The sequence below is a fragment of the Suricata suricatta genome, chromosome 3 (genome assembly GCF_006229205.1).
Source record: "Suricata suricatta isolate VVHF042 chromosome 3, meerkat_22Aug2017_6uvM2_HiC, whole genome shotgun sequence".
Taxonomy (NCBI): Eukaryota; Metazoa; Chordata; class Mammalia; order Carnivora; family Herpestidae; genus Suricata; species Suricata suricatta.
Genome location: NC_043702.1, coordinates 64,932,479 through 64,944,628, shown reverse-complemented (window position 1 = coordinate 64,944,628; position 12,150 = coordinate 64,932,479). Strand labels below are relative to the sequence as shown.

Genomic DNA, 12,150 nt, shown 5'->3' with positions numbered 1-12,150 from the left:
AGCATACACAATTCCTATTTTAGTAAGAAACCTGATGTCCATAGCAGTGCTTTTCAAAGAGCCCCAAACTGAAAACTACCCAAATGCCTATCAGTCTGAGAATGAAGAACATGTGTAAAGGCACACAGTGAAACACATACTCCAACACACAACTGTATGGGTGAATTTCACAAACATGATATTAAATGAAAGAAGTCAGACACAAAGAGTAGTCCGTAGTACATGACTACACTTAAACGAAATTTGATACAGGTGAAATAAATCTGTGGTGTGAAAAACCAAGAGAATAGGGATAGTGGGTGAGGAAGCAGGGACATCAGGGGAACCAGTGGATGTGCGAAATCCTATTTCTTGTTCTGAGTGTAACAGATCCAAGCTTATGCAACATTTGAGAGTTCCCTGAGTTGTCCACATATGACTTGTTCACTCTTCTTAAGGTATGTCATACTTCAATAACAGGTTAAAGGAATTTTGCAATAAAATTAATGCAAAACAGGAAGTGAAGAACAGCCGACTAAGGAATGTAGAAATCCTCTGCTTTTTGTAGGTGCTTCTAGGACCTTTTTGGAAAGCATCTGTGTCTCAGACATTCAACACTCAGTAGTGATCTGTGATCTATAACACCCGAACCCTTGAAAGTATTATCATACTTAAATAGAAGCTTATTCATCTGAAAGGAAGTTCTTGTAAGAGTGCTCAATGAATATGGATGAGTTTAAGTTAAGTGTGTATCAACACTCTGGGTTCTGTTCCTAACTCCAATTGCTCTCTTTCTGTCTCATTGACAAGCTCCCATGGCTCCTCCCTCCTAAGATGTCATCCTTGGCTCAAACCTTTTCTTTCCCTTTCTTAAACTAATTCACTCTCTCCTCTACAGCGATCCCATCTGTCAAGTTCCTTGAAATGGAATCTCCGGCCACAGTTGCTTTCACTCATGCTCTAGTTGCTAGCTGCTAGATTTCCCACCACCTCATACACAGTTTTGTCTACATCCAGAGTCAGTATGGTGGCCCCCCCAAAATACTAAACAACTCCAGCAATGCTAATTCTGAGTACATAACCAAAAGAAGTAAAAGCAGGGATGGAGAACATATATTTGTACACCAATGTTCAGAGTAACATCCTTTACAATAGGTGGAAACACCTAAGTGTCCACCAACAGATGAATGGATAAACGCATAACATAAACATACAATGGAATATTTAGACTTAAAAAGGAATGATACATGCTACAACATGGATGGCCCTAAAAGATACTTTATGTAAAATAAGATGACATAATCATATTGTATGATTCCATTTACAGAATGGGCAAATAGACAAATTCATAGAGACGGAAAGTAGAATGGTGGCAACCAGGGAATGGGTAAGAAGGAGTTACTGTTTAATGGGTTCGGAGTTTTACCAGGAGAAGATAAACATGTTCTAGAGATGGATAGTAGTGAATGCAAATAATGCCAATGAACTATACTCTTAAAAATGGTAAATTTTATGTTATGTACATTTTATCAAAATAAAAAATAAACTTGAAAACAAAGTCTTCTTCAAGGGGCAACTGGGTGGCTCAGTTGGTTGAGCATCCAACTTTGGCTCAGGTCATGATCTTACAGTTCGTGGGTTTGAGCCCTGCATCAGGCTCTATGCTGACAGCTCAGAGCCTGGAGCCTATCTTCCAATTCTGTGTCTGCCTCTCTCTCTGACCCTCCCCTGCTCATGCTGTCTTTCTCTCTCTCAAAAAGAAATAAAACATTAAAAAAATTTTTTAAAAAGGAAAACAAAGTCTTCTTCCTTTTTCTCTCTTAAACTGCTTTTTCCTAAATTCTCCTATGTCCATTGCCTCTTTATTTCCGCATCTTCCACTTTTGCTATCCCTGGATATCAGGGATTTTCCCTCCAAGTGTCTCCCACACAACCAACAACCTTCACTCATTCCCAGGATCACAATCCCAATTTACACCTTCACCTTTTCTTAACTAATCTCTAAACCTCTAGTATTTTGTTCTTGCAATCCAAGCTGGACACCAACACCATAGTGAACTTCATAAAACATATGTGTCAATGTGACCCTCGCTCAAAAAGCTTATCTACTTCCTACTTGCTATGGGATAAATCCATGGAGTGTTACAGTCACACCATTTATTCATCCATCCATTTGACAAATATTTTGTGAAGGCCTACCATGCATCAGATGTTCACCTTGGGGCTTGGAATTTTGTAGCGAATAAAACAGTCAAAAAACCTTGCCTCATGGAGCTTTCATTCTAATGGGAAGACACAGACTATAAATAAAATGTAAATCTTAAAAGGCAGTGATAAATATTACAAAGAAAATAGAGCAGGACATAGAGAAGCAGAAGACATAGAGGAAAGGAATTCATTTCCAATAGCTTGCCGGGATAGATCTCGCTGAGAAGGCAATATTGGAACCAAGGCCCAAAGGAGAAGGGGGCATGAGCCAAGCAGACACCTACAGGAAGAACAGGACCAAAGCCTTTGAGGCAAGAGCAAGGCTCCATGCTCGAAGTACGGCAAGGAGGTGAATGCGGCCGAAGCTGAGTGAGCACAGGGGCAAGTACTAGGAGAAGAAGTTAGAGAAGCAATGGTGATGAGCTGGGAGTAGGCCTCAGGAAGGCTCTGCAGTGCATAGTGAGGCTCTGGCTTTTTCTTGGAGTTCAAGGAGAAGTCATTGTGAACAGAGAAATAACATGAACTGACCTATATTTTCACTGGATTACATGGGCTGCTGAGGAGAATTGATTTTAAAGCCTTCAGGGTGGGGGCATCTGACTCTTGATTTCAGCTCAGATCATGTCTCACAGTTGTGAGATTGAGCCCCACATAGGGCTCTCTGCTGACAGCACGGTGTGTGGATTCTGCTTGGGATTCTCTCTCTCTCTCCCTCTCTCTCTGCCTTTCCCCCACTCACATGTATGTTCTCCATCATTCTCTTGCACAAAATAAACAAAAAACTTTAAAAATAAGGCTTAAGGGTGGAAGCAGGAAGAACATTTAGTAGAAATGCATTTTCTCTGCTTTTGAACTTCACAATAGACTTTATCATTCTTTGACAAATATTAAGTGCTTGGGGAGAATCATGCCTAGCCAATCCTTGACTGCCTCATATAAGGACCCACCTTCTATCTTCTGGGAAAGGAGCTGTGGTAAAGAGGTTGGGGAAGGAAAGGACAGAGTGGAGACTGAGATAGATAATAATACGCGGATGGTATAGGTTTCAAGCATTCCTGAATGAGAATGCTTTCAAGGTGATGAGTTGATGGTGATAAAACATCAGATAAGCTTAAGGGTGGTATGTGGTTCAAACCAGAGGGTAGTCTTAGGAGACATCTAGTTTCCAATAGAAGCCCTACATCCAGCATGGTGGAGAATCCATAACTGAGGGTGACATCAGGGGGATGAATCCGTGGCATCCCACTATGAAGAAAGAGGATGGCAAAAGTACCACATCCTCAGCAGGTACATGGAAGAGCTAAGAGAAGGGGCACCTGGGTGGCTCAGTTGAGTGAGCATCTGATTTCGGCTCAGGTCATGATCTCACGGTTCATGGGTTCGAGCCCCGCGTCGGGCTCTGTGCTGACAGCTAGCTCAGAGCCTGGAGCCTGCTTCAGATTCTGTGTCTCCCTCTCTCTCTGACCCTCCCCTGCTCGTGCTGTCTCCCTCTGTCTCCCCCACCCAAAAAAAAATTTTTTTTTAAAAAGAGCTAAGAGAAGAGCACCAACTTACGGGTCTTTATGATACAGTCAGTAAGCTTGAGAGGAACAGAACATGAACAGCTGGCCAAGAGTTAGGCAAACACCTGTCCTGGGACTTAATGTCTCACCAGAAGGTTGCAGAAGAGAAAGCAGGTCTGAATTTTCAACTAAGAATATTTTAATCCTGTATGGAACTCACTTATAGAACCTGAATTTATTATTAACCCCAAAAAGATTGAGAACAAGCTATAAAAAATAAACAAGTAAATAGAAGAGTAAACTGTCTGCTGTTGAGAAGCAGGAGACTGAAAGTCAAAAATTATTCAAGTTATTGAAATAAAGGAAGTTACATTTTTATAAGTGTCCATCTGAGACCTTTCTCATTGCTGTATTTAATTCTTATAATATTTTCAGTAGGCTGAATAATGGCTCCAAAGACATCTGGCACCTATAAAGGTTGCCTTATGTGGCAAAGTCTTTGCAGATGTAGTTAACTTAAAGATACCTAGAGGAAGAGATTATCTTGAATTACTGAGGTAGGCTCTAAATCCAATCGCAAGGATCTTTATAAGACACCTACAGAAAGAGATGGGACCCAAACAGAAGAGGAAATGGCAATATGACCACAGAAGCAGACTCAAGCAACAGAGCCACAAGCCAAGGAATGATGGCAACCAACGAGAGGCTGGACAAGGCCAGGAATGGTTCCCTCCCAAGCCCCTGAAAGAGCCTGGCCCTGCCATCATCTTGAGTTCAGCCCAGCGATATCAGTTTTAGACTCCTCACCTCCAGAACTGTACAGATTACACTTCTGTTGTCTGGAGCCACCAGGTCTGTAGGTGAAGCAACATCACGGTCTAAGGAGAGTTACATTTCCATTTTTCACAACAGCGAACAACTCAGGACTTGAACAGCAGCCACATGTCTGATCCCAAGTCAATGCTTTTCCTCCACAAGTATTGCCTCTGCCTCCACCACAGCTCCCACTTGAGGGGCACCCCGGTGGCCTATTTATGTCCTGTTCGTTCTTTCCATATCAACTAACATCCTCTCTCATGTTTCTGCACCTCTCATGGTTGAGCTGCCTCAAATTCTTTTATTTTGAAATGTGTTCAATAAACATTTGCTAACTAAGTCAATAAACAACCACATTTTGAGTATAAGAGGAAGGAAAATAATGGGCAATATTTCAAATTATGTCAGTTTTAACCTCACATGAAAGTAACATAAATCACTTGAATTTGGACTACCCCCAAAAGGAAATCAAACAAAAAAGGTAGAAAAGCCAAGCTATATTTGAACAGCTATGACGAGTGTGTAACAAAAAGCACCATCAAGTACTGTTTGTGATCACCAACCAAGCAGTAGTCTACATGCCGACCAAGCCCAGGGTACCAACCTAGGAAGGAACAAGAAATGGTACCGTGTTTGCAGAAAATTTCATGGAACTGTAACACCAAATGTGTAAGTAACACATTACAAGCATCAGGAAAATATTCTGGTAATCTTAAGAAGAAAAATTTCTTCAAATAAAACTAGACTAACTAGAGTATGAGAGAAAGCGAAAGGCATATTTTGCAATCCTTCAAAGAGGATTTCTGGATATTCTACGGAAAATCCAGAGAACATATAAGAAAGCAGATAAACAAAGCCTAGAGGATCAGAGGCAGCTACAGGTTTTAACGCCACACACTCCCCTGGCAATGGAGATAAAATGTTCCTAGTACAGAATCTGGCTTTTCAAAATCATATTATATTAATAAGCATTTTCAATTTATACATTCATATCCCAATTTGGATGCGCTGTCATATACCATCCTACAACCAGTCTCATTACGTTAAAGGATTAATGTTACAATGATCCAAATAAGCCTAACAGGCATAATTGGTTATCAGTCAATCACATCTTACAGAAAATTCATAATTTCTTTTTTTTAAGTCAGACACCAAACTAAATACAAATCTTAACAGGGAGGAGTTCAACATGAAGATACAAGACACCAAGATGGATAACTCTGAGAGGAAAACAAAAATGTTTATAGGGGGTGAAAAGTTGAGGAAGACCAGCTTTGTTTTGCTTAGGTTAGGCCTGGGACATTATTACGGAGACCTGAGAACAGAAACAAAACAAAACAAATACTGGTCCAGAGGGCTTCTAATTAACTTTTTATTGACGCTTCCTCTTGAGCGCCATTCTAAAGGTAAGTGCATTTTAACCAGCCGAATGATCCCGCTGAGTGTAACTTACAATGCACACTTTAAAGATCCAAAAGAAACAAATTAATTCTGCATCTAGAAGCTCTTTGCTGCAGTACTTGAGAACAATGATATTAAGAACTGTCACCCAGAATGAATTCATAGACTTTTTGGGTGGCCTCGTGATAAATGACCCTAAGTAACATTTTCATAAATCCATCAGGACTCTTTTAAAGACCTTATTTATAAAACTTCATAAATTCATCTAAAATACTATATTAAAATATACTATTAAAACTTTACAGATACAAGTCTGCCCAGAAAACTTTTAAAAGCATTTTTCAGGCACTGGATAGTGAATGACAAGGACTACATACCACTTCTATGTAGGTAGAAAAATAGGAGAGAAGCCCTCTTCAATCACTTTAAAACAGCATCCAAAAAAAGACGAAAAAAGGGGGTAAGTCTCCAAAAGAGTAAAGAAAAGCTTTCTTAAAACTAAAACAAAAGCTTCATATCACTTTAAGTTTCATTTTGTTTCTGACAGACTGGTGAGGGGTCAGGCGATACAATGAAACGTTACCAAATAATAACAACTACGTAAAATTCTGTTTCTGTTTAATTTCAGAAACTTTTTCTTTAAAAAATAAAAAAGAAGAAAGGAAAGAAGTTTCTTCTGAAACTGTTGATTTCACTTCAAAGTCTTTTAAAAAAAAAACCTCAATCCTCCCAGAATGGAAAGTGTTCACCTATGACCTTCTGCCTGGATTTCTTCGCTGAATCTACTGAAAGTACAGTGTTGGGCTCAAATAGAAACCTGATTCCCTACTCTTCTCATCACTTGATAAGAGAAGAAACAAAAGTGGCTTTTACCTCTAATTCGTCCAGAAAACAATTCTTTGTATACCTTTGTTACAGGAAACTCCAGGAGACAAATGATCCTTGTACTTCTCTGGGCTAGGCAGAAACTACATACATTTTGTCAATCTTATTTTTAGATAAAAATGAACAGCCTCTGACCAAGCAAAACAAAAACTGGAGAAGCAACGAATTAAATAAGGCTCAATTCTGAAAGGTCCCTTAACCTAAGAAAACTACTTAATACCAGTGAGATCCCTTGGAAAAATTGCTACCACCATATTTAGCTCCCCCAAGTGCAGTTATTAGGAAAATTTTGACACTTAGTTTGATGGGTAAGAAAGCCCTGCAGATCATTGTTCAACAAACTGATGTGGTCTTCAGACTCTCTGATCTCAGCCTGTATTCACAGCAATCTTACTTTTCTGCAAAGTATTTGCATATACCTTACCTCAAGCTGACTGGTAAATACCTGAAGAGTTTGGAAATTCTAGGTTACCAAATGCATCCTTACAATAAATTTCCATCTGAGCATTGCATGTGATTTCTTTGGCTTCTTTTACAAGTCTTTTCCTTCCATGTACGCTGTAATCTATTCTTTGAACTGCTTGATATAAGCACCGTGTATAGTTTAGTATGTTTTAGCTCAGAAACCATTTATTTGTCTTAAACCCTGGCTTACGAAGATGTATACAGAGATCCAGCTCTTGTGGAATTACTGTCTGGTTTTAATAATATGGTCACTATTAAGATATGTGCAGAAGGGGTGCCTGGGTGGCTCAGGCAGTTAAGCGTCTGACTTCGGCTCAGGTCATGATCTCATAGTTCATGAGTTCAAGCCCAGCACTGGACTCCATGCTGACAGCTCAGAGCCTGGAGCCTGCTTCAGATTCTGTGTCTCCCCCCTCCACCCCCTACCCCCATCCCTTTCCCACTTGCATTCTGTCTCTCTTGCTTTCAAAAACAAATAAACATAAAAAAATTTTAGGGGCGCCTGGGTGGCTCAGTCAGTTAAGCGTCCGGCTTTGGCTCAGGTCATGAGCTCACGGTTCATGGATTCGAGCCCCACATCAGGTTGTGCTGACAGCTCGGAGCCTGGAGCCTGCTTCAAATTCTGTGTCTTCCGCTCTCTCTGACCATCTCTTGCTTGTGCTGTCTCTGTCTCTCAAAAATAAATTAAAAACATAAGAAAAAAATTTAAAAAAAATTTTTTTTAAAAGGTAGTTGCAGAAAATGTTACAGCAGCTCAGAATATGGGTAGTTGACCCAACTTGGAGCTTCAGGAAGATGTCTAAATCTTTTTAAATTTCTTAAGTTTTTAAAACTGTATTTGTTTCTTTTTTTATGATATCTATAATAATACATTTCCATTATAGAAAATTTGAAAAACATGGACAGCTGACAATCACAATCCATTTTAAACTTACCAATCAGGAATGAGCACTTAATATTGCAGTATAATCCCTTCTTGTTTTTTCTCTGATTCTATATGAATATATATATTTTTTCCACAAAATTTAGGAGACACTGTGTATATATACACAATCAATGAATCATCATTATAATCTTATATCTGCCCATATCTGTCTTCAAAGGAAGAACTCCAAAAACATGATCAAAAGCTGCATAACTTATATCCTATAGACGTACTTTAATTTATTAAATCCCTCGCTTCTTATAGCATTAGGTTTTATTTTTCTAATTCATCAGTATTGTAAATGACCCTGCTTGAACGGCCCTATATCTATTTTCTGGCCAGATTTGCTTGTTTCCCACACCCCAGTCTAGCATGTACTTGTGCAAACATCCCCTCCAAGGACATAGTCCGTCATGATCTCCCCCATGCTTCCTGCTCCACTCTTGTTATTTTCAGGATGTGCAATTTCCTAAAGGATGGATAAGCAGCTGTGGTGCCAGTAAGCATCCTAACTGTCTCAAGGAACAGCTGCCTGCAACGCAGAAGAGACGGACCTGTCTCCCTACCTGCTCTCAGAGGGAAGGGGAGACTCTACCTCATAAGGCTGAGCATGGGATGCCTCCAAATGCTTTTCTCGCTCTCCTCTAAAACCGTGGCACTATGTTAGATGGCTGTCAGCTTGGACAGCTGAAGATTTTCATATTTTTCGGAAATGGCTACCAGTTATACCTTACTACCATTTTTAACTAAAATTCCAAGTCTTGGAAGAGGCAGAGACAGGTAAAATAAGTGAGAGAGAACTTGCTGAGAATCCTAATAGCTCGAGCAAGGAAACCAAGAAGTGGAAACTGTATTGTATGCAGGCAACTACAGGAGCTTCTTTAATGTATAAACTTAGAGGAAGAAGAGGGAAGACACACGAGGGAGTCAGGCCATGGGTGCTACAAGCCCAGCAAAGGACCTTGGACCCTAAAGCGTGAAGAATCAGGGTTGCGTTCACGAGGATAACCCTGGTACACCAGAGGCAAAAGGGCCAGTTATAAGGCTAACATGGTACCTGAGGGGAGAGAGGATAAGACCTGAATGCAAGCTAGGAGAACACTGAGAAGGAAAAATCAGCCGGACCAGGAGGCAGATTTAGATACAGGCACTCCTCACTGGTTCATGTTTTCTTGTTTCTTTTTTTCATGTTAATTTTTGAAAACACAAGCAAAGAGGGGGGGGAGAGGATCTGAAGGTTCCGCACAGATAGCTGCAAGCTGGATGTGGGGCTCGAGCTCACGAACTGGTGGCCAGTTGGATGCAGGACTCAAACTCATGAACCATGAGATCACGACCTGAGCCAAAGTCGGATGCTCAACCGACTGAGCCAGCCCGGTGCCCCACTGGTTCACACTTTCTGCCTCCAGTCTTCGTGTGCCCCCAGGACACCACGCCTCCTCAAAGCTCTGCTCAGTTTCAGTAGAGAAGGAAGCCCAGCGTCACATAACCTAAAGGTTTCACAATTATTTGTACTGGTGATAAGAGTGGTCACAATTCTGATGGCTGGCAGGCTACAAACAGCACTGAAAGTACAACCACGTATCAGCTCCAAACAACAGGAAAAACACTGTGCCTCTTTGTAAATAAGAAGAAAAAGTGAAGGAACAGCTTCAAAGCAGGCGGCTCTTGTGCCCTGCTTTTGTCTCAAAGAGATCACGTGGGGACAGCTGCACACATAAAAATGGTTTCATTAAAAGCCTCCAGTCATTCATTTTGCTTATTAAAGCCACTCCACGGTGATATTCACAATGGAACTCTCAGCTGTCCCTGGCAATGACACTAAAATACAATTAATTCTTCGTCCCGAGGAGTCCATAGGTATGCGCTTGAGGTGTTGTGTTAATTGCCACTGCTTCATACCGTGGCTTCAATTAGGAATCAAAATGGGAGCAAGACAAACATGGATCCCATTAAGGTCCAGAGGACTTAAAACTGAAGTTTCTGCCCCCACCCCACTTCCCCCTCAATCCACTCACACCAACTGTCAAAGCAGGGGGCTCCATCTGGGGAACTACAGTGACATCCAGTGGCCACGAAGTAAAATACACCCGTTACACAACGTCAACACAGGAGAGAAGGGCAAATATTTGTAGATGTAGTGATATTTTAAATTCAACGTCTGTAAAACTGTGTGCAGCTAGAACCTCCTCATAAGATGATCCAAAATGAGGCAAATCAGAGATTTATAACAAAATGAGGATGGTTAGCTGCCTTCAATTATTTACTCTGCCTGTTAAAATTCTCGGCAACATACATTAATAATTATTGCCAGAGGATATGAAATATTGATATTGTACTCAAAGTTCCAAAAGTCATGGTACCTTTTATGCTGTATACAAATTCAAGGAGAAACCGTTTCCAACATGATCTTGCTCAGGCAACAGAAATAACTGGTTTTGCTATAAAATGAACCGGGAGAGTTGGGTTTGCTCCCAATAATTTCAATACCACTTGGTAAGAAAAATTTACCTAAAAGTGTTCTGGAGGGTTCAAAATTTTAATTTGTACTCATACCACGCATGAAAGACAGAGGTGCAGAATGAGACAGAGACAAACCAACCACAGAATCCCAGGACCGGTTGTCTACTGAGGAAAGACCAACTCACTTCAAAGAAAAATTATAGATTTAGAATCTCAAAGGACCTAGATTTGAGCAATGTTTGACTCTGGGCAACATATTTCATCACTGATTCTTTGTATACCTCTATGAAAAATGGAGTTTAAAAAAACCTATCTTGCAGGGTTGCTAAGAGGCTAAGTAATAAGCTCATCCATCAAGATCAATGTGAAACCTCTCACTCTGTGCCTTGGACATATAAGGTGCACATTAATAGTAGCTATCACACACATGCATTTATATTAAAAATACTAATAAGATTGAAGTTTCATTTGGCACAGAAAATGTCCCTCTGAAAAGAGACTTTAGATTCCATAGACAAACTATATTTTGAATATCAAGTGCTTCTCCTTCTGTCTTTAGTAATTTGTGGTATGCGTTACTAGATCAGAAGCAACAACAGTAGCACATTTATTTTAACAACATAAAATGTCTCTGAAACTTTCCTAAGCTTCTCTTGGTCATTAAGTGAACTAAAGTACAGAGAACTTAACTTGTATCTATCCTACAAGTCACAAAGTTCTCATCAATAATGCCTCAAGGTCTCACAAATACCGCACCTCATACCTGGGTAGACTATACCAAGGGGCATGAGCAACCAGAAGAAATTACAGATGGGCCAGGATCAATCCAGGAAGCCACAGGCAATTTGATGTAGAAGCAAAACAAACTGGCTCAGTCTCTAAAAGGTTGAATTCCGGCCTTCTTACCTGTATACAGTTGACCCTTGAACCACATAGGGGATAGGGGTGCAGATCCCCATGTAGTCAAAAATCTGTATGAAACTTGACTCCCCCAAAACTTAATTACTAATAGAGAGCCTACTGTTGACCTAGAAGGCTTACTGGTAACCTAACTATCCATGAATACATATCTTGGCGTTATATGTATTATATACTATACTCTTACAATAAAGTATGCCAGAGAAAAATGTTATTAAGAAAAGTTATAAGGAAGAGTAAATAGATTCTGGACTATATTTATTGGGAAAAAAATCCACATATACGTAGATCCATGGAGGTCAAACCCACGTTATTTAAGGGTCAACGGTACTTTCAAAACTGAATCAGATCATATTGCTGACTCCAAGACCTCCAGGCACTTTTCCTGACACTCAATGGAAAAGTCAAGCCCCTCCAGGAAAGCCTACATGTGCGGGCTCTGTGGCTGCCTGAAGGAAGCCCACTCCCCCTTATTCCCGAAGTGCTGGCGTCTGGCTGCCACCTGAGCACACTGCTGCAAATACTCTCGTCCACGTAACGCTGTCCAGGACATCTCCCCAATCCCTCTGTTTAAAGTGTGTCTCCCGG

The 12,150-nt window shown here is 40.5% G+C and overlaps 1 protein-coding gene across 1 annotated transcript in view; it reads right to left on the bottom strand.

Moving 5' to 3' along the window:
* The window catches only part of GRB14 (growth factor receptor bound protein 14), a 63,434-nt gene that overhangs the window by 28,753 nt on the left and 22,531 nt on the right, over positions 1–12,150 (bottom strand). The gene's annotated exons all lie outside the window — the stretch shown is intronic.